General features: G+C 34.2%; 2 long non-coding RNA genes across 2 annotated transcripts; one reads left to right on the top strand and one right to left on the bottom strand.

Annotated features, from left to right (window-relative positions):
* The first annotated feature begins 4,228 nt into the window (after positions 1–4,228).
* LOC103890504 (uncharacterized) lies at positions 4,229–19,436 on the top strand. Its single transcript, XR_010139784.1, has 5 exons — positions 4,229–4,337; positions 7,759–7,833; positions 11,615–11,654; positions 17,991–18,093; positions 19,057–19,436. It is a non-coding gene; the product is annotated as an uncharacterized LOC103890504 (long non-coding RNA).
* On the bottom strand, positions 10,652–14,413 carry LOC112133170 (uncharacterized). Its single transcript, XR_008524778.2, has 2 exons — positions 13,924–14,413; positions 10,652–10,743 (listed from the first exon to the last, which is right to left on the bottom strand). It is a non-coding gene; the product is annotated as an uncharacterized LOC112133170 (long non-coding RNA).
* Positions 19,437–27,339: the final 7,903 nt, after the last annotated feature.

The following is a 27,339-nucleotide window of genomic DNA, read 5'->3' as shown; positions in this document are numbered from 1 at the left end:
TGCATGCAGCCAGGAAATAAACCATTTTGGCTGAAATGATTGGTTTTTGTCGCCCTTCTGATTTTGCTGAACTCACTATTAAAAAAAATTTGAATCAAGAAGCTATTCAGGCAATCGTGCAGATATGACTTTTAATTCTTAAGTCGATTTAACATGTGGTGAATTTTAGCGTGAATCTAATCAGAGGAGAGGCCATTTCCAAGCAGTGAGCTCCAGGCTAAGATTTCCTTGCAAATAGCTCTAGAAATCCTTGTATTAAAGTATGACTCTGCCTTAACAAGGGAAAAACATCATGTTGTTGAAAGGTACCTCCCAAAATTAAGACTTTTGGAATAACATTTACTTACATCATGCAAGTACTGGCCATCCTGTTTTTATCTGGGACTGAGAACTTTTAAATTTCTGGTTTTATAAAACATTTTATTTTAAAGCCATTTTTGCTTTAATGATGACTTCAGTTGTTTGGATTGCTTTCTTATACATTCAAAAGAACAGGAGGTTTGGGTGAAACAGGCCACTCAAATGTAATTCCAATACTATATAGTTGTGTTGTGTAACATTAAACAATAAATCATGATATTACGGTAATTTTGTCTGAAAGCACGAATAATTATTATAATTCAGAAAGCTATTGTGAGAAATAAAAGAAAATAAAATGGTAAAACACCTGGTACAGTGCCTAGGACAAAATAGCCATCTGGTAATTAGCAATTTCCTTCTTTCTTCTCACTCTCCACTCTGGTCTCAAGTGGGCAATTGCCTTGAACTTTGCCTGTCATTTAATGTATGGATTCTTCTGGACAACGAGAACGGAATCAGGCTTAAGGATATGTTGAATAGAGAAGTAAAATTTCTCAGAGCAAGTATTTCAAGTAGGTTATAAATATCACAAAGAAATTCATGTAATGATAGTTTTTGGAACATCTGCACAAACAAAATAACCATCTAAGTAAACAGAAGAGCAGGGACTGTTATTTTTTTTTTCTGCAGATATTTGGCTTGAGCAGCTACTCTTTGATTTATGTAATTTTATCATTATGCTGCAACTGCTTTCATTCTGAATTATTCATTCAACATAAGCTGGCAATAAAGGCAATGCCTTTCTTCAGCTAAAAATTCTCTGACATTAAGAAGGTGGTTTAAATGAACCATGGAGTTTTTTTCTCTCCATTTTATGGTCTGAATAGATGTTGCTCTTGGACAAACCACGTTTTGAAAAAATTATCACAGCTTTAAGAAAAGCTGCACACACACACCAATAGAATAGTCTTTGAGCCATGTCCTTGAATGGCCACTAATTTATTTTCTTGACTGCCTGCTTGTATGGAGAGAGTTTCATTGAAAGGCCTATAATGAAAGTAACAGCACAAATATTGGCTTCTGCTGCTAAAGTTGCTCCAGATGGTTACATATTTTTCCTAGAAAATGCATGTGTGCACATACAATTAGTTTTCATAGCCTGTGCTTTTACACACGAAACCAGGGAATAATGAATCATTAGTGTAATATTTTGGTCTTTATCAGTAAAGTTCATATCAATATAAATAGCACGTGGAAACTCAAGCAACCTTTTTTGTTTGGGTTTAATATTTTAAACCTAAATATTTACAGGTTATGTGATGCTTTTTGTTCTTGTCTTTGTGTATAAGGCAGGCACTGGCTATACCACATTGAAATTATGTAAATTCCATTATTTAGTAATAATTACCCTTGAATGTTACAAAAGAAACTAAAAATTACTCTTTAAACTAGAATTCCTCGCCTGTTTAAAAAGATAAATACAGCAATTAGAGATTTCCTATTAGTATTCTATATTTTGATCTTTCACTTATATTTAAAGAGTATTCTCACAATTTTTATTTTTATTAACAATAGCTGACACATTAATTGGAAGAAAGACATGTCTCTATATTAAATTGATTGATTGTATGAGTCTTTTGCACACTGAAACCTAAAAGAAATTGATGAAAGATATTAAAGAAGATACAAATAAATGGAAAGTCATCCAGTGTTCATGGCTTGGAAGACTTAATGTTAAAATGTCCTTACTAATCAAAGTCGTTTATAGATTCAATGCTATTCACATCAAAATCTCAGTGGCATTTTTACAGAAATAGAAATAAGCAATACTGAAATTCACATGGAACCACAAAAGACCCTAGATAAACAAAGCAATATTGAGAAAAAGTACAAAGCTGGAGGCCTCACACTGATTTCAAAACATATTACAAAACTATAGTAGATAAAACAGTATATTACTGGCAAAATAAAGAACACCAGACACATAGACCAATGGAAACAAGAAAAAGCCCAAAAACAAACTTACACTTATAGTGTCAATTGATCTTCAGTGAGTTCCAGGAATAAACAATGAGAAAAGCATAGTCTCTTTCTTCAACAAGTGACATTGAGAAATTTAAATATCCACATGCAAAATAACTATATTGGTGCTTTGTGTTTTGCCATACACAAAAAATCAGCTCAAAATAGATTAAAGACTTAAATATAAGACATGAAACTATAAAGATTTTGGAGAGAAATAGAAAAAAATTGTGATATTGGTTTAGAACATGATTTTTTTTTGATATGACACCAAAAGCATGGGCAATAAAAGCAAAATTAGACAAATGAGACTACACCAAAATAAAAAGTTTCTGCATAGCAAAGAAAACAATCAACAGAGTGAAAAGGAAACCTATTGAGTGGGAGAAAATATTTGTAAATAGTACCTGATAATGAGTTAATATCCAAAATATAAAAGAACTCCTACAACCCAATAGTAAGTAAAAACAAATAACCTTTTTAAAAAATGAGCAAAGTATGTGAATAGATATTTCTATAAAGAATACATACGAATGACCAACAGGTATAATAAAAGATGTGTAACATCACTAATCAGGGAAATGCAAATCAAAACTGTAATGTAATATTACCTCGCACCTCTTAGGATTACTATTATAAAAAATGGCAAAATATAAAAAGTGTTGATAAACGTGGAGAAATTGGAATACTTTTATACTGTTGATGGGAATATAAAATGGTGCATCCCCTATGGACAAAAAGTATGGAGGTTCCTCAGAAAATTAAAAATATAACACCACATGACCCAGCAATCCCCACCACTGGATATATAGCCAAAAGAATTGAAATCGGGTTTTTAAAGAGATATCTGCACTCTGTGTCCACTGTGGTATTATGCACAATAGCTAAGATATAAAAACAACCTAAATATCTATTAACAGGTGAATGGATTAAAAATGTGATATATAAATAAAATGGGATATTATTCAGCCTTAGAAAAAGGGAATTCTGCCATATGCAACAATATGGATGAACCTGGAGGGCATTAGTCAAATTGGCCAGGCATACAAGGACAAATACTGCCTGATCTCACTTATATAACAGGTATGAAATAGTTAAACTCAAAGAAGCAGAGACAATAGTGGTTTGTTCAATGGGTATAAAGTTTCAGTTATGCAAGATGAATAAGTTCTAGAGACCTCCTGCGAAACATAGTTCTTATAGTCATCAGTCTTGTATTCCACACTTTAAATAATGTGTTAAGAGGGTAAATCTTAAGTCAAGTGTTCTTACCACAAAAAGGAGGGAGAGAGATAGGAGGACATTTTACAGGTGAAGGACAGGATGGTGGTGAGGGTTTCAAAGATGTATATGTTCCAACCAAAAAATTACATATATTAAATATGTACCGTTTTTGGTAATAAAAAAGGATGAGTTTCTGCAACATGATTTAAGTGTGTCTAAAATGATTTAATGAATTAAATAAATTAGTTACTACTTGAGACAACACATACATCAAACTTAGTACACGATACATAAGCACTCAAGTAAATATTCATAATTACTATTATTCCTATAGTGTTTCTGGTCATCCAAAACATTATAGTAACAAACACACCAATTATTAGTTATTGACTATGTGCCAGGTACTAGGTTAGATGTTTTATATTTAACAGTAATCTCATCACAACTTTGAAAGAGAAATATTTACCTTTTTTTTAATTTGGCTAGGAATCACAGAATCCAGAATTCAAATCTGATTTTGTCTGACTTTAAGCCCAGCTTCTCTCTATTGACCAGCCAATTTACTATTATCCAAATGTTAGATAAACACAAGCATAGAATACAATTTCGTTTTAAGGTTTAAGTACGTTTAATTCATTTATGGAATCACAAAACGTAGTGGAATAAAACATCTATCCATCAGAGGACATGAATGCTGAGGACTGGAATCAGCTGACGTCTCACTCACTTTTCTGGCTGGCTGTTGACTGAAACCTACATGTGGCCACTGCATGTATTCTGGGCTTCTTAAAGTAAGTGGCTGGTTCCCAGGGCAAACATACCAAAAAGGAGAGGGTCAAACCGAAGGCATGTCCTCCTCATGACCTGGCCTCCTGAATCAGAGCATCACTTCTTTTGTAGTCTATTGATTTCAATAGTCACAAGCACACTGAGGTTCCAAGGAAGAGACAATAAACTGTATCTCATGAAGAGAAGTGGCAAAGTTCTAAAACAGCATTTGTGGCCAGAAATAATCCTGTGGCAAATTTCGGAAATTACCATCTGCCACACTTTTATAAATAGTAATTATTTAAAACAAATCATTTGTATGTAAACGCTGAAGTAAAAATATGATAGCCCAGTGTGCTAAACATTTATTAAGCTCTCTCCAATAAAAGTACTGCCTTAAAGGCCTTTTATATCTGTTGTGTCCAAAGGTAGCTGCTAGCCATCTGTGGCTATTGAACTCCTGAATGTGGCTAATGCAACTAAGGAACTATGTTTTAAACTTTATTTTAGTTAATTTAAATTTAAATGCCCACAGAATTATATGCTTGATATGATCTGGCTCTGTGTCCTCACCCGAATCTCATCTTGAATTGTAATTCCCATGTTTTATGGGAGAGACACCACGGGAGGTGATTAGATCATGGGGACAGTCCCCCCATGCTGTTGTGAGGGTGGGTGAGTTCTCATGAGAGCTGATGGTTTGATAAGGGGTATTTCTCCACTTTACTCTGCACTTCTCTCTCCTGCCACCACGTGAAGAAGGATGTGTTTGCTTTCCCTTCCGCCATGATTATAAGTTTCCTGAGGCCTCCCTAGCTATGCAGAACTGTGAGTCAATTAAACCTCTTTCCTTTACAAATTACCCAGTCTCAGGTATGTCCTTAATAGCAGTATGAGAATGGACAAATACAATGGTATTTATCTATTTTTATTTCTTATGTGAGATGTTAGCATTAATATGATGGTCAATTATAGAGGCAATTCAAGTAGCATAGACTCCCAAATAAAATTTGAGATGTTTATAAAAATTAAGTATCAATATACTGTAACTGCATTTTTTACTAAATTGAATTTGTTCCCTATAATACAGTAAACATTAATAATGTGGAGTCAGTTTCTAATTTAATTTGAAATCACTAGTTTTAAATCAAAATTTAACAACTTTTATTTTAAAAACATGCATTTTATGGTAATAGGACACTAATAATTGAGAGGTCAATAACTTGTTTTAATCTCTAATGTTAATGATCTTAATGCTGCTTCATATAATCTTTAAAATGCATTACAAAAATATATTTTATGAATAAAAACAGTCTCAGATTATGTCTATAAAAAATCAAGCCACTGATATGCTGGGTGCAGGGAGAAGCAAATAACTGGCTAATAATGAACTAAGTCAGTCAGATCTATTTTATTGCATCCTTTAGATCTGTTATCCTAAAAGATGGTTTACAATGCTTCTAAAATGGTTGCCTATTTAAATGGAACAGAGACTTTTGAAAAATACCAATGCCCAGGTCCATTCCCCTGAGATTCTAATTTAATTGGCTTGGGAAGAACATTAGTGCTTTGTAAAATAACCTAAGTAATTTGAATATGTAACCTGGATAGAGAATCATGACTATAGACAAGATTGTAAGCTAAAATAATTTTAGGAGAAATATATGTTTAATATATACATACATATATGGCTATTATAACATCAATTCATAATAAACATATTACTGAAAACTCATCTAACACACTGAGGCCAGAAAGAATCCTGTGGCAAACTCTGGAAAAATACCATCTGTCATACTTTTTTATTTTTTTATATTTGAGACGGAGTTTCACTCTTGTTGCCCAGGCTAGAGTGCAATGGTGCCATCTTGGCTCACTGCAACCTTCGCCTCCCGGGTTCAAATGATTTTCCTGCCTCAGCCTCCTGAGTAGCTGGGATTACAGGCATGTACCACCATGCCTGGGTAATTTTTGTATTTTTAGTAGAGACAGGGTTTCTCTGTGTTGGTCAGGCTGGTCTCAAACTATCAAACTCAGGTGATCTGCCAACCTCAGCCTCCCAAAGTGCTGGCATTACAGGCGTGAGCCACCATGCCAGGACCATACTTTTATAAATAATAATTATTTTAACCAAACAATTAAGATGCACATATAAACTCTAATGTGAAAATGCAATGACCTTAGTGAGCTAAAAATTCATGAATATTTTCCAAATAAAGTATATCTCTTAAATGCGTTGTACAATATATTAGATCAATACTGTCCAGTAAAATTTAAATTCTATGTATCTAATGATCATACATCTAATGAAAACTTATATGTAATTAAAATATATATCAATGAAAACACATATCTAATGAAAAAGCTTATTTATCAATGCACAATATAAGTAGAATGTAAGCATTAATTTTGCTCTTAAATTGAGCTCCCCAGAATGATTTTTATAAGAAGTCAAATGCAAGCATTATTGTTATAAGCTATTTAAGGAAGTCACTAAAACCTGTAAACATGTATTCAATCAAAACTAATATCCAAATTTGGTTACTGTTTTATTGTTTCTTCCAAACTGACAGAATATAGAAAACCAAACATTTAATCTTTAAATAGAATGAAAATCCACATAGGGAAATTTGAGTATACCTTTATTTCAATCATAGTCCAACAATTAAATTTGCTGTACAGGCTGCCATTCTTTTGGGAACATCTCATCATCCATCTGTAGCTCACTAACACAAATCTATACAAATTATCCCATCTGTGGATTAAGAAGGTGGTGATTTAAAGGCAAATAAAGTGGCTAATCTAGCTATTTGATCCCAGTGATAATTATAAATTGATATCTGTGTTAGGATAAGTAACAGACAGGCAACTGAAAGAGGTCAACAAGAAAGGGTTCATTATATCGTTAACAAGAACGCTTGCAGCAGAGGGACTCGTGGAACAAATGAAAGAACTGTAGCTCGGCCTTAAAGACCCTAGATCAGTTTCTCTGCTTTCCCCTTGCCTTCTCTTCATAGTTCGAAGAAGGCTGTGCCATGTTAGATATTACTTGCAAAAGAAAAATATCCAGAGCAAAAGAAGATCCATGCTCTTGTTTGTTTGGTGTACCTTTTTCAGAGTAACAACATGTTATTCTGTCCTCAAAATATTCCCTATGGTGTTTTATTTAGGGTTGCGACACATGCCCCTGCTTAAACAGTCACAGGAATGGGAAATTAAATTATCATGCTTGGGTTAGTCTTATCAACCTTTGTCCCCTGGGGCTGGGAAGGGCTCATAATTAACATGACCACCCAAAATGTGAACAAAGTACGGGTTTGCTAGCAAAGAAAAAGCAGAAAAAAAGTTGTTGCATACACCAGACGGGGGCCTCTCAAATGTTGATGGTCATACAATCACCTGGGGATCTTGTTAAATGCAGCTTCTGATTTAATATGCTTCCAGGTGATACTGATGCTGCCAATTTGTGGGCCACAGTTTACATAGAAAGAGAACAAATTACCAACTAAATTGCCACAGGTATTCCTTTCATAATATTTTCTTTTTTGTTTAATAGTAATGTTTTCAAGTAATGCAGAATGCTGATGTTGATGGGGAAAATAGAAACCAAAATGTAAATTTTGAAGTTCTTTTTAAAATGGACCAAGAAATCAAACAAATGGGTATTTTTCAATATACATGTATAAAATATCATTGTATAACCTAACATAATTTGTGTTTGTTGTCCACATAGGTACATAAACTTATAGTTTACTAGTAAGCAATACAATGTATAAGCAATAGCATAATATATGACTAAAAAGATTTATAAGCTTTTAACTCATAAAACATATTTCAATTACATTTATTAATTATAAGCCAATACCCAGTTAGAAGTTTTATACTTAATCCTCAAATTTTTAGAAATTATATTTCATAAATTTTTATTTTATTTGGAAAGAAAATACATTTTTACTGAAAAATTTGTATTTCTCAATCAACCAGTCTTCCAATTACTAAAAATATACTGAGCCCCTTATTTTAGCAACTTTAAAAATGGACTTTCTCAAATTTGCTTTTGTTAGAAAAATTATTTTCAAATTTCCTAATAATTGTGAATTATGACCAAGATATATGTGACTCAAACAGTCAAATATACCTTATAGAAATGTAAACACATATCTTCAAATTCTCCATCAGTAACCTGGCACCAAACTCTATTAACTTCTCAATACCTTACTTGCAATATATCAGAAGGAAGGTAATATCTTCAAAGACAAATTATTTTAAAATTCTGTATTCTGCAACTGGTAAATCCTCATAGCCAAAAGTCTTATGATATTCTGTAGTTTTTAAAAAGTCCCCAATAAGTATTTCTCCAAGTCATAATGTTAGAGTAGGTAGTTAGGCAGACATGAGCCAGGCAGGAGAGCCTCTCCCAACCCCAGAGAACTTCAGGTAATAGTCAAGTGGTTGTTAAACTGTGTCTCTGAAATTATAATCGGTCACAGCTGGTACTAGGGAACGACCGTCTCCCAATAAATAGGAAACTCCTGGAGCTGTGGAGGAGCGGCAGCTTTCCGATTAAGATCTCAGGGGTTGGGCTAGTGGGCTCAAGCATGCCCGAAGAGACAACATGGCAAAGTTTAACCGGTATATAACCTTCCTCTGGAAATTTTTGTCTAATGAGGGGAAAAACACCTCAAGTGAGCATGCGCACAACTTCTGTAAACACACTGTGTATGCACCCCTTCCCAAGTGCTGGCAGGCCATTGTGCATGTGGACAGCCTGCCGCAAGGGAGAAATCAAGGAAGGAGAAACTCAAATCCTGGAACCAAGCCAATGCATTAAAATCCCAAGTCAAAAGTTGGACGGGGCACTTGGATCTCTCGAGGAACCCACTTGACCCTCTTCCGAGTGTGCTTTGCTTCCTTTCACTCCGGCTCTAAAACTTTTTAATAAACTCTCACTTTTGCTCTAAAACTTGCCTCAGTCTCTCCCTCTGCCTTAAACATACTTCTGCCCCTCAGCCAAATTCTTTCCTCCAAGGAGGCAAGGATCACTTTCGCTGCAGATTCGCACTGGTAACATTAGTACTTGGAAGCATGGTTCTGCATGTCCAAGCAAATTTTCTGAGCCTATCTTGTAAATCTGCTTCATCACCCTTTTCTGGCTCCATCTCTGTTCTGGCAGCGTGAGTCTTTAAATCCCTTTTGGAATCCTCTGGTGGAATTGCTGGTTATTTTAATTAATGTTGTACATCTGTATTTTTGCTTCATACCTTATCAAACTTATGATGCTCAAAGTAGGCAATCCAAGCAAATTCACTCTTCAAAGATAGCTGCCTAATTTTATGTGGTGTTTTTCAGTTTGTTGTTTAAAGAGTTGCAGGTTTGTAAAGTAAGGGAAAAATAAGCAAGTGGGAAACTCATGTGTTTTATTCCCTGCTGGATCCCTAGTATCCAGAACAGTGTCTGGCACGTAATAGGTGTTCAGTGGGTGGGTGAATGAACACACATTTCTGTTAACACAATACAATTTTCCTTCTTCACTTATTCAACCAGTATTTGAAAACAATTTCAACTTAGTTAAGAACACCATATAGTGATGAGATACTAATAATTGATACATCTGCATGAAGTGTTTTTCTATATTATAGTAGCTTCTTTAAATATCTTTGTAGTGTCTTCTTTGAATAGCTTATTTTATACACGGTAGAGCATAATTTTCCTACTACTTCAATAATTGAGTTAGGTGCAAAGGCCTTCCAATGTATACTTAGAAAAATATTTGTGCTAATTAATGAGGAAGTTTGGAACAAGTTTTACAAATACTGCTTTCAAAATTTTTATCATCCTCCACTTACATCATATTCTGCACATTTATACTGTGGCTCATACTGCACAGACAGTTCCTCTTTTTCTTCTTTTTTTTTCTGCAGACAGCATAAAACAGAATAAAGCTTTTTCATTATCATGATGTATGTAACCAAGGTGCTGAACTCCTAAATAAGGACCAGGCACCAAAATCATAGATCTTCTTAATAATGCCATATTTTATGTTAATTCTTTAATACTACATACTTATTTTAAAGAGGAAAATGAAAGTCTATGTCCTATAATTGTGCAAATATATTGGCAACATTATTTGCCTAGAATAATAATCTAACATTTCCTCCTTTCGAATGGTCCACATTTTAGTCCTACCCATTGTGTTTCAAAATACCGTTTGATCAAGAAAACACAATAAAAAACAGTAAGTATCTGTTAGATCAACAATTGCCGAGTCTTAAGTTTCCTCATTTGTGAAGGTGAGTACTGGACTAATATTGCTAAAACTGCCAGCTGTTGACCAAAATTTGTCTACCTCCAGAGTGCAGAGTTGTCATCAGAAGGCAACTACCTTGCCAGGGCTATGTTTTCTTGCTCTTCTCACATCTATTTGTAGCCCTATAAAATATGAACAGAAATTATGAGTATCCCTTTCTGACTAGGGCGTTTAAGAAGCAGATGATGAATCTTCTCCACACTTCCGTTCCACTGCCTGGATGCAGAGGACTTCAAAGTCCTGGAGGACTGGAGAGTCAAAAAAGATGTTAGAAAACTAAGTTTCAGAGTCACTACATGGGAGAGATCTACACTAACTGAGAACACCTGCATTAGGCAATGTAATAAGTGACAAACTATTATGTGATGCCACTGTTATTTTGGGGTTTCCTTGTTTCAGCAGCTAGAATTATCCTAAAGAAACTACTGATCACTGTAATTCTACTTCATAGAACTCAAACATTAAATTAGTAAGTATGCAAAACAATAATAAAATCTAAATACAGTTATAGTGCATATATAATTAAGAGACATTAGTAACATTGATGACTGTAGGCTTTTGTTATTAAATTATGGATAATTACTAAATAATTATAAAATGCCATAAAAATAAGTATTATGGGCCAGGAACTAAAGGTTCATTTAAACGTTACAAGGATCCTGTGAATTAGTTATTATTTTCCTTCATTATACAAATGTAGTAACTGAAGAGAATTTTCCCAAAGTTTTAGACTTGATAAATATAGGATTTTGAAATTTAATAGAAACCTTTGTACCACCAAAGTTATTTTGTTCCACTATAGTTTGCTATCTTCTAAAATAGCTCATTATGCAAATATTTCATTTTGCCTTTTCCTTTTACCGCCAGTATTTGACAGTAGTCTATACATCATGCTTCCAGTTTCTGGCCAACAATGCATTCTACTGATTCTTGTAATCAGACTGTAATCTATTATTTTGCTGAAACTAGTCAATTCAACTTTCATTTCCACAGATTTAAGAAGAATACAAATGATGAGGAGAATCTCAGAAAGGTATTGTGTTAAAATAAAAATAGAGAATAATATGTCTTTTGCTACTATTTGTGTAAAAATTAAAAGAGGAGGCCGGGCGCGGTGGCTCACGCCCGTAATCCCAGCACTTTGGGAGGCCAAGATGGAAGGATCACGAGGTCAGGAGTTGGAGACCATCCTGGCTAACAAGGTGAAACCTCGTCTCTATTAAAAAAATACAAAAAAAAAAAAAAACTAGCCGGGCATGGTGGCGGGCGCCTGTAGTCCCAGCTACTCAGGAGGCTGAGGCAGGAGAATGGCGTGAACCCTGGAGGCGGAGCTTGCAGTGAGCCGGGATCGCGCCACTGCACTCCAGCCTGGGCTACAGAGCGAGACTCCGTCTCAAAAAAAAAAAAAAAGAGGAATAATGTATATACTTGTATATACATAGAACAATGTGAAAAGCAATATAAAAGCCTTGTGATTTGTTCTCTGACCTGGAATACGAGAGAAAGAAGTTTGCATTTCATGGCAAGCTTTTTGTAACTTTTGAATTTTTGTGTTTAATTCAGAAAAAACATAAACCACACATTTGATTTTATAATGAGTAAATAGCCACATTCATTATTCAGGTTACTACTATATTAGACACTTATGACCAAATTGTTTTCTAGATAATTTCTTTTGTTCATGCTCATGATTCTTCTACCTGAGGTGTCTTCTTTGTTCCAAAAACCTATTCATTATTCAAGATCATTTAAAGTTTATCTGAAGTCTGTGATTTCCTCTACATCACAGAAAAATAAAATCATACTCAAGTGTGTAATTCTCTGCATCTCTTATAATACTGGACTACTTATTCTTTTGTAAGACCTGGATATATGAGTTTCAGATCATAAATCCTTGAAATTAGGAATTATCTTTTTTTTCATCTTTGTTCCACAAGGTCTAGTCCTATTTGGGATAGAGTAACCCAATAAATTACTGAGCTCTGGTTGAGTCATTCCTCACATGACATATGAAGTGATGTTTTCCAATTTACCCATCCATGATTCAGATCTAGAAAACCTTCTTATACTTATCTTTCCCTCTCTAATCATGCATCAAAAAAAGTGACAAAAGAGTTTTTTGCGATAGTACTTAGCACATTTTTCTTGAAGCATTTATAGAAAGTGAAATCATAAGGCATGGTAAAGTACCATTTTATCAGGAGCATCAATGTTTACAATTTATTTGTCAATTCTGACACCACTAAAATACCAAGAATAATATTTAAACAAGCTAATTGAGTAGACTATTGAAAGACTATAAGTGAAATACTTAGGGCTTAAAATCATTGTATAGATTTTTATTACCATAGATTTCAAAGTAATAAAAAATTGCCCACAATATTAGTGAATAATGTGATAAATGGCTAATTTAGATGACTTAAGTCATAGCTTAGACATTTGTTAATGATAAAGTATGAGAAAGTATGACTAAGACAACATTTCAGACAAAACTACTGAGATGTGAAAAAGACAGAGAACTACATACAACAACAGCACTTGGGCAATAAATCTTTGCATCCTCCCAGATGATTGTGTTGTCCAGTATAAAATATGTATGATAGATTTATATGCCTCCCTTCTATGCAATGTTTACATAACTTGTTTAGCTAGGTACCTAGGTCACATCATTAATCTTCAGAATTGTCCTTTTTGTTAATTATTCTTCACAACACTTAAAGGGAAAAGTCTTTATTATTAATCAACTCACATTAAAGGTAAACAAAATAGCATATATATATGTATACATATATATGAATTCAGTACAATCACAAAGTAAGAACTGTAATACTAAAGTTTTGTATGTTAAGTCTCACTTTTTCATCATATTAATAAAATAATTGTCTCTTTTTAAACTTTTTTTACTCTAAAAGTTTATAATGATAAAGTATAGATCTAGAAATATTCTCTGGACTATTTTATTTGAATGACCTTTAAGATTTTGTTTTCTTCTATGATTCTTGAATTTAAAACAGGAAAAACAGAAACGTAACCAACATGGTAGAATCCTGATACTTTGCATTGTGTACGAAGTAGAGAATCATAAAAAATCATTTGCTTTCATTTAAACTATATTTTCTGAAATCAATTACATATTGCAGTTCTCTACTAGAGATGTTAAGAATAGCTATTTAATTCTTTTTTAAAATTATAATTTGATAGTTTTTCTCTTTCCTTGTTTAATTACAGAACTTGGTATCATATCTTTGCAAGAAATTTGTTTTAGCAAAGGTGGTGTAAATCTGATAAGCAGAATATGTTACCTGTTTCACTCAGAGTTTCATTGCGCACAGCAGAAATCATAATCGCAATTTTAAGCTTGAAGGTATTTATCGTCATCTATTGAGTTTCTTATAAAATTGTTGGAAGGCCAAAATAGTAGGCAGCCCATGTCTCCAAGAGTAGCTTTCAAACTCCAGTATCAGTCTGCCCCTGTAACATGGTTAAAGCTTCCATAACCACTGCAGAAAAGTCTAAAATCTTCTGACATGCTGACAGCAGAATGACACCAGTTATATTTCTATACATGCCAGCAAATAAATGTTTTACATCCTGCTTTTCTTCACACTTAGTTCTTTTCTACAGCCAAATGGCACTATGAGAGTATTTGTGGAATCTAAATCCTATCCAGGACCCAGGCTATGTATGGAGAGACAAAGATTAGCATTCTAGAACCCACAACACCAAAGGCATACTTAAAGGGAACTGGAATGTTTTCAGAAGGAACCTTTTGATGATATCTTTCCTAATTCTCCCACTAGGAAACTCCACAAAGAAACCTAATAAAGCAGCGGGAATTGCAACAGTAGTATATTCCTGATATAATGCAACCCTCTTACCCATAAACAGGGATGGGTTCTCTTTCTCCCCTACGAAAGAGTTCTTTCATCTTTTGGTGATGATCACTAATCCTGTGGCTCAGGTACAAACCTAAATTGACATCCTGTCAATTTAGCTGATAAATTGGGAGCTGATAAATTTGATTTTCATGACCACCATCGTGGCATAGACAGACTATAGAACAAAGAAAATTTGTATCATTTTCACAGTCCTTGTTAGTTATGAAATCATAGCTCAGGAGACTGCACTGAATAACTTTTGGGGTTACATTTCATATTTGTTCTAGCACTAGTTTTGTGCTGTGAGTGTGTGGCTTTACATAGAATCCAATATGAATGACTCTTGAATAGTGCCTCAGATTTGGACATTTCAGTAGTTCTTCTAATCTTATCATCGTTGTTACTTATGACTTCCCGCAACCAGTAGCTGTTATATTTTCCATTGTTCTCAGTCAAAACACCTACTGAAGGATCTGTGCTTGCCAGGGTGACTCAAAACCCTTATTTTGACACATGATGAGCTTTAGTACTCCTGTTTGTATTGCGTTGACATAGTCTTCCACTAACTTTTACCCCTGGACATAAAGTACCAAATGGTAATCTAAACAATTTTCTAGACTCCATCCACTCTCCTCCTTTGCCCTGTTATATGTAACAGGAGCCCCCTCTTTCTTTTTCTTTTCTTTTCTTTTTTCCTTTTATTTTCTTTCCTTTTCTCTCTTCTCTTCTCCTCTTTTCTTTTCCTTTTCTTTTCTTTTCTTTCTGCTTTGTTCTGTCACCCAAGCTGGAGTGTAGGGGAGCAATCACAGTTCACTACAGCCTCAACATCTGGGACTCAAGTGATTCTTCCACCTCAGCCTTCCAAGTGTGCATCATCATGCCTAATTAATTTTTTTTTTTTTTTTTTTGGAGAAATGAGGTCTCACTATGTCATCCAGGCTGGTCTCGAACCCCTGGCCTCCAGCGATCTTTTGCTGGGATTTTAGGCTTGCGCTACTGCTCCTGCCCCCTCCCCACCTCACATTCTTCTTGATAATAAAAGCTGATCACTCAAGCCAGTACAGTAACTTCTCTATTGGCTCAGAGACTCAGAAAGTACAAAAACTAGGATGACAATCCTGACTTACAACTAAATGCAACAACTGTGTCCCTGGGTGGAAACATTCTGTTGGGAAGTAGATCTCTAAACTAACAGAGCTGACATTATTAAACAGGAGAAAAATGAATCTGAAGGGCCGTTTGAAGTACAGTTGAGAGGAAGTACTTTTAAATCCATCTCTCAGTTTCCAGGCCTCTATATCCTAAATATAAGACAAATAATATATATATATATATATGTATATATGTGTATATATATATATATGTATATATGTGTATATATATATATATGTATATATGTATATATATATATATATGTATATATGTATATATATATGTATATATGTATATATATATATGTATATATGTATATATATATATATATAGTTTTCAGATTCACAGCAAAATATATCACATCAGATAGAATAGGTCTCAGCCACCTCCAGACTTCCAGGTGTTAGTATTTAATTGGTGCTATTATTAAGTGATATGATTGAGCCTTTACTAATTAATAATGTTTGAAGCAATAATTCATCATATAGAAAAGAGAAAATTGTGTATAATCCTCACCAAATCTGTCAAGATAAATTCAAAATGGGTCAGAGTTTTGAAATTAAATATATAAGTATTAAAATAATAATTAAATTGAAATTTTTTACAACCTGGGGTAGAGAGTATTTCCTAACCATAACTTTTAATTTATTTGAAGCAATTAAAGAAAAGATGGTGATATGGTTTGGCTCTGTGTCCCCATTCAAATCTCATCTCCAGTTTTAATCCCCATGTGTTGAGGGAGGGAATAGGTGGGAGGTGATTGGATCATGGGGGGTGGTTTCCCCAAGCTGTTCTCATGATAGTGAGTGAGTTCTCAAGAGATCTAATGGTTTCATAAGGCTCTGGCTCTCTCTTGCATGCCAGCATGTAAGACGTGACTTCTTCCCCTTTTGCCATGATTGTAAGTTTCCTTTGGCTTCCCCAGCCATGTGGAACTGTGAGTCAATTAAGCCTCTTTTCTTTATAAATTACCCAGTATCAGATTTATAGCAATGTGAAAATGAACTAACGTAGTAAGTTGGTACAATGGAGAGTGGGGTATTGCTATAAAGATACTTGAAAATGTGGAAGCAACTTTGGAACTGGGTAACAAGCAGAGGTTGGAACAGTTTGGAGGGCCCAGAGGCAGACAGGAAGATGTGGGAAAGTGTGGAACTTCCTAGAGACTTGTTGAATGGTTTCGACTAAAATGCTGACAACGATGAGGACAATGAAGTCCAGGCTGAGGTGGTCTCAGATGGTGAAGAGGAACTTGTTGGAAACTGCAGCAAAGATGACTCTTGCTATGCTTTACCAAAGAGACCGGCATTATTTTGCCCCTGCCCTAGAGATCTGTGGACATTTGAACTTGAGAGTGGTGATCTGAAATTTGAATTTACATTTAAAAGGGAAGTAGAGCATAAAAGTTTGGAAAATTTGCAGCCTGACAATGCGATAGAAAAGAAAAACCCATTTTCTGAGGAAAAATTCAAGCAGGCTGCAAAAATTTGCATAAGGAACAGGGAGCTGAATGTTAATCACCATGAAAATGGGGAAAAGGTCTCCAGGGCATGTCAGAAATTTGGTGGCAGCCCCTTCCATCACAGGTCTAGAGGCCTATAAGGAAAAAATGGTCTCATGGACAAGGCCTATGGCCCTCCTGTTCTGTGCATCCTTGAGACCTGGTGTCCTCTGTCCCAGCTACTTCAGCTCCAGCTATAGCTAAAAGGGGCCGAGGTACAGCTCGGGCCATTGCTTTAGAAGGTGCAAACCCCAAGCCTTGGTGGCTTCTATGTGGTGTTGGCCTTATGGGTGCACAGAAGTCAATAATTGAAGTTTGGGAACCTCTGCCTAGATTTCAGAGGATGCATGGAAATGCCTGGATATCCAGGCAGAAATCTGCTACAGATGCAGCGCCATCATTGTGAACCTCTGCTAGGGCAGTGTGGAAGGGAAATGTGGGGTTGGAGCCCCCACACAGAGTCTCCACTGGGGTACTGCCTAGTGGAGCTGTGAGAAGAGGCCCACCATCCTCCAGACCCCCAAATGGTAGATCTACCAACAGCTTGCACCATGCACCTGGAAAAGCCATAGACACATAAAACCAGCATATGAAGGAGCTGCCCAAAGTCGTGGGAGCCTACCCCTGCATCAGCATGCCCTGGATGTGAGACATGGAGTCAAAGGAGATCATTTTGGAGCTTTAAGATTTAGTAACTGTCCCCATGGATTTTGGACTTGCATGGGGCCTGTAGCCCCTTGGTTTTGGCCAATTTTTCCTATTTGGAATGGGTGTATTAACCCAATGCTGTACCCCTATTGTATCTTGGAAGGAACTAATTTGTTTTTTATTTTATCAGCTCATAGGCAGAAGGCACTTGGCTTGTCTCAGATGAGACTTTGGACTGTGGACTTTTGGATTAATGCTGAAATGAGTTAAGACTTTGGGGGACTGTTGGGAAGGTATGATTGTGTTTTCAAATGTGAGGATGTGAGATTTGGGAGGGGCCGGGGTAGAATGATATGGTTTGGCTATGTCCCCACCCAATTCTCATCTCAAATTGTAATCCCCGTAATCCCCACATGTCAAGGGAGGAACCAGGTGGGAGGTGATTGGATCATGGGGGTGGTTTCCCCCATGTTGTACTTGTGATAGTGAGTGATAGTGAGTGCGTTCTCATGGGATCTGATGGTTGTATAAGGCAGTTTTCCCTGCTCTTGCTCTCTCTTGCCTGCCACCATGTAGGACGTGACTTCTTCCCCTCATGATTTGAAATTTCCTTTGGCCTCCCCTGTGAGTGGAAGTGTGAGTTAATTAAACCTCTTTTCTTTTCCTTATAAATTACCCAGTCTCAAGTATGTCTTCATAGCAGTGTGAAAATGGACTAATACAGATGGATACATTTGACAATATAGAATATAAAGAGACATTTGCATAGAAAATGAAAATAAAAATATTTGGCAAACCAGAATGTGTATTTTTATATTATCCATAGATAAAACTGTAATATTTCTTATTGGTAGTCTATAAGTTAAGAAGTAAAATATAAATACCCTATGCAAAAATGTGCAAAGAAAAGTCAAGTTACAAAGAAAAGAAATGCTACATTTGACTTTATTCCTGCTAGCCTAAAATGAAATAACTATGACAACGTAAAGATTAATAATTACTATAATAAATTTTAACCCACCATATATACATAAAAAAATCATTTCTTTTATTGACACAAAAATGATGAACTGGCACTGGTTATTAGTGAGTGTTTCTAGGCAATGTTATTATTTTGAAAGTGATTAATTAAAAGGATAAAAGAAAACATTTATTCTGCCTTTTCCATAAATTTTGGATTGCTTTGTATTTCTCTAAAATTTATGTTGAATTTTTAACCCTCACTAACTCAGAATGTAACTGTTATATTGATATAGGGCCTTTAAAGAGATAATTAAGATAAAAGAAGTCATAAAGATGGGATCTTATCCAATATAACTGATGTCCTGATAAGAAAAGAGAGACACCAGAGGAACAGCCATGTAAAGACACAGTGGGAAGATGACCATCTATAGCCAAGGCAAGAGGCCTTTGAATAACCCAATCCTGCCGACATCTTGTCTTGGACTTGAGCCTCCAGAACTTAAAAAAAAAAAAAAATCTGTTAAGTCACCAAGTGTGTGGTAATTTGTTATGGCAGCCGTAGCAAACTCACTCATTGTACATGTTATATTTTAGTCTCACAGAATACTTGATGTAGAATAATGCTTCCTTATTAAAAATAATATGGCTAATAAATGTAAAAGAATGACGGGAATGATATTCTATTTTGCAATTCTTAGTTACATAATAAATTATCATTAATGGATACTAAAACCATTAGTTGAAAGAGTGTGGGGAAGATTTGTAAAGGATAGATCAGTCTGACAGCCCCTGCACCCACTGGTTATAATTAGCATCTCTAAATGTGGGATAAGTAGACATTAAATGCTCCATAATGTAATAAAATAAAAAGTATCCATGAAATGTCCTTGCTTACACAAATTGAACATAAATCTGAACTAATACCACTTTACAAGAAACATACGGGTGCAAGTACACAAACCCACGAGGAATCAGTCATTCAAATATCAGAATATGGGACATTTTATGGAACAGATAATATAAATTTTGAAAAACCAAACCAAACAAAAAAACAATGGCATGGAAGGGAATAAAAGCAAAGAGAAGGAAGGAAGGTTGTTATAGACTAAAAAAGACTTAAGCCTAATTACACATGCAATGTGTGGATATTTGCTGGATGTTATTTTGAAAAAAAAAAGCATTTGTCGCAACTGGTGAAATTTCAATATTGATGAGAAATTTAGTTAGCTGTATGAAGTGCAATAATATTGTGGTGGTTATGTTAAAAGTTCTTATGGGGTTAAAATGCTTAGTAATATTTATGGGTAATATAACGTAATTTTTATTATTTGCTTTAAAATAGTGTACACACGCAAAGGAAAACTGGAATGGTTATTAAACAATGACACAAGTCTGGCAAAATGTCAGTAATTGTTGAGACTGGGTGATGAGTACCTGGAATGTTTTACAACGATCTCTCTGCTTTTGGTTATCTTTGAAAGTTTTTATTTAATATGTACTAAAAGTATTTCCACAAGGTAGAAATGTGCCATTTATGGTGTTGTTTCATGTTTTTAACTGTTTCAGTGTTACTATTTCGAAGAGGAAGAAGAAAATAAAAAATAATTTCCTCTCACATTTCCAAGTTGATCTTACAAGGCTAGCATTACCCTGATTAAAAAAAAAAAAAAAAAGCTAGAGAGCCACTGCAAGAAAATTGCCATTATCCCTAATAACCATACATGCGAAAATACTCAATAAAATAATAGCAAGCGGAATTCAAGACTACATTAAGAAATTCATTCACCATGATCAAGTGGGGTTTATCCCTGAAATGCAAGAATATTTTAACATACACAAATTAATGAGTGTGAATACATCACATTAACAAAATGAAGCCTAAAATTATTTGATCATTTCAATACATGCAGAAAAAGTATTTGACAAAATTTAATGCCCCCTACTTTTACCATTTCTTTTCAACATACCACTTGAATTACTAGCCAGAGAATTTGGCAACAGTAAGAAACAAAAAGCATCCTAATAAGAAAGGAAGAAGTGAAAAAGTCTCTGTGCACAACATAATCTTGTCTATAAAAAAACCCTAAAGACTCCACCAAAAAATAGTAGGAGTTGGTAAGTGAATCCTATAAAGTTGCATGAAACAAAATCAACATATAAAAATCAGTAGTGATTTAAAAAAAAATTTCTTTAGCTTATCATTTCTTTTTTATTCCTAGAGACCTTTTTATGGAACCTTCTCTCCAACACAGAACTGGTTGTCTGTCCTCCTGGAGCATTCAGCACCATTGTACAAATTTCCTTTGCCTTTTGTTGGATCCCCTATTTCTTGGATGCTATTTATTACTTTTTACTTTTTTAAGGTGACCCTTGAATAACATGGGTTTGAACTGTGAGGGGGCATTTACATGTGAATTTTTTTCAATAAAAGCGTAGATTACCTACATGGATTGTTGACTGCATGGAAGGTTGGCACTCCTAATCCCTGAGTAGTTCAAAGGTCAGTTGAATTGTACTAATAGCAAACTGTCTAAACAGAAAATTAAGAAAACAATCCCATTTATGATAATAACCAAAAAATTTAAATACTTAGGCACAAATTTAAGCCAAAAGGTAGAAGACCTGTATATTGAAGACATTAAAACACTGATAAAATAAATAGAAGAAAACACAAATAAATGGAAAGGTATCATGTGTTCATGGATTGAAATAATTAACATTGTGAAAATGTCTCTCCTACCTAAAGCAATCTACAGATTCAGCGCAATCAATCCGAATCAAAATTTCAATGTCATTTATCACAGACATAGAAAACAAATACTTAAATTTGTATGGAATCACAAAGATTCCAAGTAGCAAAATCAGTCTTGAGCAAGTAAAACAAAGCTGGGCCAGGAGTGGTGGTTCACATCTGTAATGTTCATGCTTTGAAAGAACAAGATCCGAGAATTGCTTGAGGCCAGGAGTTTGAGACCAGCCTGGACAAACATAGCAAGGCTGCATCTCTAAAAAATACAAAATAAAACTAGTCAGGTGTGGTGGTGTACACCTGTAGTCCCAGCTATTTGGGAGGCTGGGGTAGAAGGATCACTTGGGCCCAGGAGTTTGAGGCTGCAGTGAGTGAGTGTCGTGCCACTGCACTGCAGCCTGTGCAATAGAGACAGATCCTGTCTCTAAAATAATAAAAAATGAAAAAGAAAAAAAGAAAAACAAACCTGAAGGCATTGCACTCTAGGTCTTCAAAGCATATTGTGAAATGATTGTAATCAAAATAACATGGTACTGGATAAAGTATAGACATATTGACTAATGGAACAGGCTAGAAAACCCAAAAATAAATCCATACATTTGTACTCAATGGATTTTTGAAGAAGGTATCAAGAATACACAATAAAGAAAGGACAGCTTTTCACTAAATGGTGTTGGTAATACTGTATATTCACATGCAGAACAATTAAAGTAGGCATTTATTTTACACCATACACAGAAGTCAATTTAAAGTAGATTAAACACAGGTTCAGTGTATACTGCTCGGGTAACAGGTGCACCAAATCTCACAAATCACCACTGAAGAACTTACTCATGTAACTAAATACTACCAGTTCTCCAAAAACCTATGGAAATAAAAAAAAATTAAAATTAAAAAATTAACAAAAAACCCCTAAGTATATTAAACATTAAAATATGAAACTTGAAACAGTAAAAATACTAGAAAAAAATTATAGGGGAGAATCTCCATGACATTGATTTGGAAATCGCTTTTTGGATATGACCGCAAAAACACAGGCAACTACAGCAAAAATAAACAAATGACATTGCGCTAAACTGAAACGCTTTTTCATAGCAAAGAAAATAATTAACAAAGTGAAAAGATGACCCACAGAATGAGAGCAAATATTTGTAAACCATACATCTGATAAGATGTTAATATCCAAAATATATAAGGAACTTAACCCAATAGCAAGAAAATAAACCCGATGAAAAAATGGACAAAGGACCTGAACAGATGTTTCTCAGAAGTAGAGTAAAAATAGCCAATAGGTTGATTAAAAAATGCTCAGTATCACTAATCATCAAGGAAATGTAAAAAAAACCCACAATGAGATATCACCTCATATCCGCTAGCTAGAATGGCTTTTATCAAAAAGAAAAAAAAATAACAAGTTTTGGACAGGGTTCAGATAAAAGAGAACTTTTACACATTGTTGGTAGGAAAATAAATTAATATAGCAATTATGGAAAACAGTATAGAGTTTCCTCAAAAAGCTAAAAATAGAACTACCATGTGATCAAATAATCCCATTTCTGGGTATATATACAATGGAACTGAAATCATTATTTTGAAGGAATATCTGGACTTCTGTGTTTATTGCAGCATTAGTCACGATGGCCAAGATATAGAATCCATGTAAAGGTTTATCAATGGATAAATGGATAAAGAAAATGTGTTATACACATTCAGCCTTAAAAAGTGGGAAATCCCATCATTTTCACAACATGGATGAATATGGGAGACATTGTACTAAGTGAATTAATTCAGGCACAGAAAGACAAATACTACATTGTCTCACTTATATCTGAAAAGGTTGATCTCATAGAAGTAGAGAGTAGAATGATGGTTACCAAAGGCTGAGGGGATGGGAGGGAGGAAGGGAATGGGGAGTTGTTGATTAACGGGTACAAAATTCATACTGGGAGGAGAAATATTAATAGGTTTTGAGACTAATTCACAACAAAGTACTATAATTAATAATAATGTATTATAACTAAGAGAGTAAATTTCAAATGTCTCACTGTAAAAAATGATAGGTAAGGTGATGGATATGTTCACTTGATTTAATTATTCTACATTGCATACATATATCAAAATAGCATATTGTACCCCATAAATGTATATAATTATGATTTGTCAATCAAAATAATATTACAAATAATTTTTTTAAAAAGATAATTTTCTTCTGTGCCAGAGTACAGCTAATGCCAAGAAGCAAAGCTCAAGGAGAGCATCAGAAACAGAAAAAGTGCTTTTTAAGAAGTGTATTGCTAATATCCTCCTCCCAAATGAAACAGTTTTAAGTCAGTTTTATGATATAAATAAGTGCTACTATGTTACACTGAACACATAACATAAAATAACATTATTTATAAAATCAATGTGAAATGATTGCTCTTCTTAAACTCCAAAATGACAAATCTTCCCCATCATTTTATCTGTAGTCTCTTGTCTTCTAGTCTTGGCTATTCTAGTCTTTATTGTCTTTTATCACAACAAAAAGAAAAGAAATGGTTTTATCTCTAATTATTAATTTTGTGTACTGGGAATTTTGAACAAACAAGAGTGGCAAGTACCTGTCACCAATGTTCCCACTTCTGATCTAAAAAAGTATATAATAATAGTTGGTAATAGTTGGTACATTACCTTCCTCATAAAGAATGCCAGGTGAAGGAGGAAGTTAACATATTTCCATGGTCCAAATAGTGATATGTTAACTTCCTTCTTCATTAGGCATTCTTCCTAACTCCTAAAATGACCTGAGGAGGAAAAGCCAAAAAGACCAATTGAGGACTTAGTTTTTTATCTAAACAGATAAGTAAGCTACATTCAACAGGTTTATGTTTTGCTTAGCCACACACCTGCAGTGTGCATCAAAATATGCCACATTCTCCCTCAGCCATGTCCCATAAAACTAGGATATCTAGGGTGGATATGTAGATATCTCGCTTTGGTTCATCTGAACTGAAAATCCAAAAAGTTGGGAGCAACTATCATAAGTATCTTCCCAAAAGGAGTAAAAGTATACACTGACTAGGTCTCACTGACTAGTACAGCCTTGTATTTAATGTTTTGTGTTTTCTAAATAAAGTATATCCAATTTCTAGTATATAGTTAGAATGGATAGCTTTTTTAAAAAAAAATGAGACTGACAATATGTTTTCCTTTTCTTTAATTGTTGAAACAATCTCCGAGATTCCTTTAAGAAATTCCCTAAGGAAAAAACAACTTAAGGGCTAAACTTAGTTTGAGAAAAACAATTAGGTATAAGGTGCTCTTTGGAAATTTCAGGTAGATATTCCAAAAGACAATGAAAATATAAGACTGAATTTCTCATAAGTGGAACTTCCATAAACAAAGCAACCATGGAGGAATTTTTTTTATATATAATATTGAGAAAAGCTTTATTTTCTCTAAGGAACTGGTGTGTTTCTAATTTTCAGATAATAAAATAATATAAAGAATTATAGTAATACCTTATAAAGTTTACATTGTAGTAGGCAGGAACAGTTAATAAGTTCATATGCATTTAATATTCACAGGTTTGTTAAAAATATATTCTTCGTCCTCATGTTAAAGAGAAGAATAATGAGATTCAGAGTGCTAAGTAACATATCTAAAATCATACAGCTGTTAAGTGTTGAAGCCATCATTTCAGCTCACTAACTCTGGAGTCTACAGTTAGCCACTATGCTATACAGCCACTAACTAATATTCATTTTTGTATTGGCTTCTACGAAATTCAGAAACAAACCTGCAATTTAACTTTAGCAACTCATCCTTCCTTTCATCCAACTTACTACTCATATTTATATATTTTTGTGCTTTGTGAGACGTGTGTCTTTCTGTAAGCCATTTCCATTCCTTTGTGGAAGAAAATACCCTATAAAATAATATTTCCTCAATATATATGAGCTACACATTCACTAATATAAGGAGAATAACGGAATAATGAAATGTCAAATAGAGATTTTGAGGAGAAACGGGGATAAGATTTTTCCTACAAGTAGGGTATGGTTATTTGTGATGCAGAATAATAGAGAGGGGTGAAGGCTGAGGAAAGACAAATGGCTGAAGAGGTTTGGGAATTGAAGACCTGTTTCATGTTAGCAACCAATAAAAATTTGTGTTAGTGAGAGTGGTTGCTATGAGCCACTCTTCCAAGAAGGATAAAGCTGGAGAAGGAATGAAATGGTGTCATGAGAGATTATAATTTTGCCTGAATGTTATATATAAGCAAAGTAGACCATAGGGAATATATTAATTACTATCACAGTAGAGAGATAACTTATAGCTTCACTATCTGTACAGGACCAAATTGATTAATTAGATTTATTCATCAATTTCTCTTTCTCTCTCTTTCCCTCTCTCTCTCTGTCTGTGACACACATACACACACACACACACACACACACACCTCTTGCATACAAACTTTTAGTACTATGACAAATTATCTACAATTTCCAAAATTATTTGTAATGTCATATAAATCAGAAAAGGGTGATTCAGAAAAGGGTGATTAAAACCAGTTGTTAACTTCAGAAAAGCACTATATAAGCCATTAAGTATTGAAGAAGTTAATGTTAATAGAAGCTGATATAAATAATTTAATCAGGACATAAAACCTATGAAAATTGTAGGTAATAAAAGATAGATAAATAAGAAAGGGTTATCTATAGCTTTCATATTCAGGGAATATGAAAAACGGTTATCTATAGCTTTCAATTCAGGGAAAGGAGGTGTAATTTGAATACAGAAGATTGAAGGAGGCAGTTAATATGTACCCTGGAACTTTAGAATAAAGAAAGAAAATAAGGATATTAATCCAAGGAGCTCAACTGATGATTTCATAAAATTATTGTAGATCTGGAGTTGTAAAAGGAGTTCTAAGAAAGATTGAAGAGATGTGAATAAGCAAGATCAAAAGGAGAAGAGAGAGTAAATGTATTCTATCATGGGGCTTAATCAACTGTTTAATCTCAATCCCATATGCCCCATTTGATTATGCTGATAAGTCAAAAGCACATTCATCTAAATTTTTAAAGTATTTAGACATTAACCAATATAATATGAGTTATCTAAATTTCACATTGCAAATAAAAATTAGATCAACCATTTAAATTGAGGCAATAAGAGATGACATTAAATTATTCAATGACAAATAACTCTATCCAGTTAAATGTCATACACATTTGAAAGGAATTTACTTGTCAGAAAGACAGCTAACTGCTGAAATGACAAATAGTATGGTAAATGCAGAAAAAAGGTCAATTAGTAAGCTGATGTTTTTGAAAGCAATGTCTTTTGGCATTTATTATATCATGGCTGTACTATTCCCTTTTATTTATAAAATAAAGGTGGGTAACATTCATACCATATGCATCTCTCATTCACACTAAGTAGTAATTATATTTAAAATGTACATTGAAAGAAATGATAATATGGTGCTAATCGTATTCTTTTCTTTTAAATGGCTGTGTAGAAAAAAAGCAACCTCAAACACTTGGATAAAAAGAAAAATAGCAACTGCAACATTTGTGACCCAGGATTTAAACTGGCAAATAAAAGTGTTCATTGAAAGAATATACAGACAAATCTGTTTTGACCATTTTAGAAAATGTCAGACTAGTTTTGGATTCACTTAAATGAGTTCAGGTGGTAATTAGAACAACTAATTCAAAAGGATAGTCAGAAGATATTATCATAGTTATGATATTACACAGAGAGAATTGGAGTAATTCCTAGTGATGGTAATTTTTTTTTCAGTGTGAGAAAAATCTCATGCTTCCCATTTTATGGTTTT

Source organism: Pongo abelii, chromosome 3, assembly GCF_028885655.2.
Source record: "Pongo abelii isolate AG06213 chromosome 3, NHGRI_mPonAbe1-v2.0_pri, whole genome shotgun sequence".
In the NCBI taxonomy this organism is placed as follows: Eukaryota; Metazoa; Chordata; class Mammalia; order Primates; family Hominidae; genus Pongo; species Pongo abelii.
This window is presented reverse-complemented; position numbering and strand designations above follow the sequence as displayed.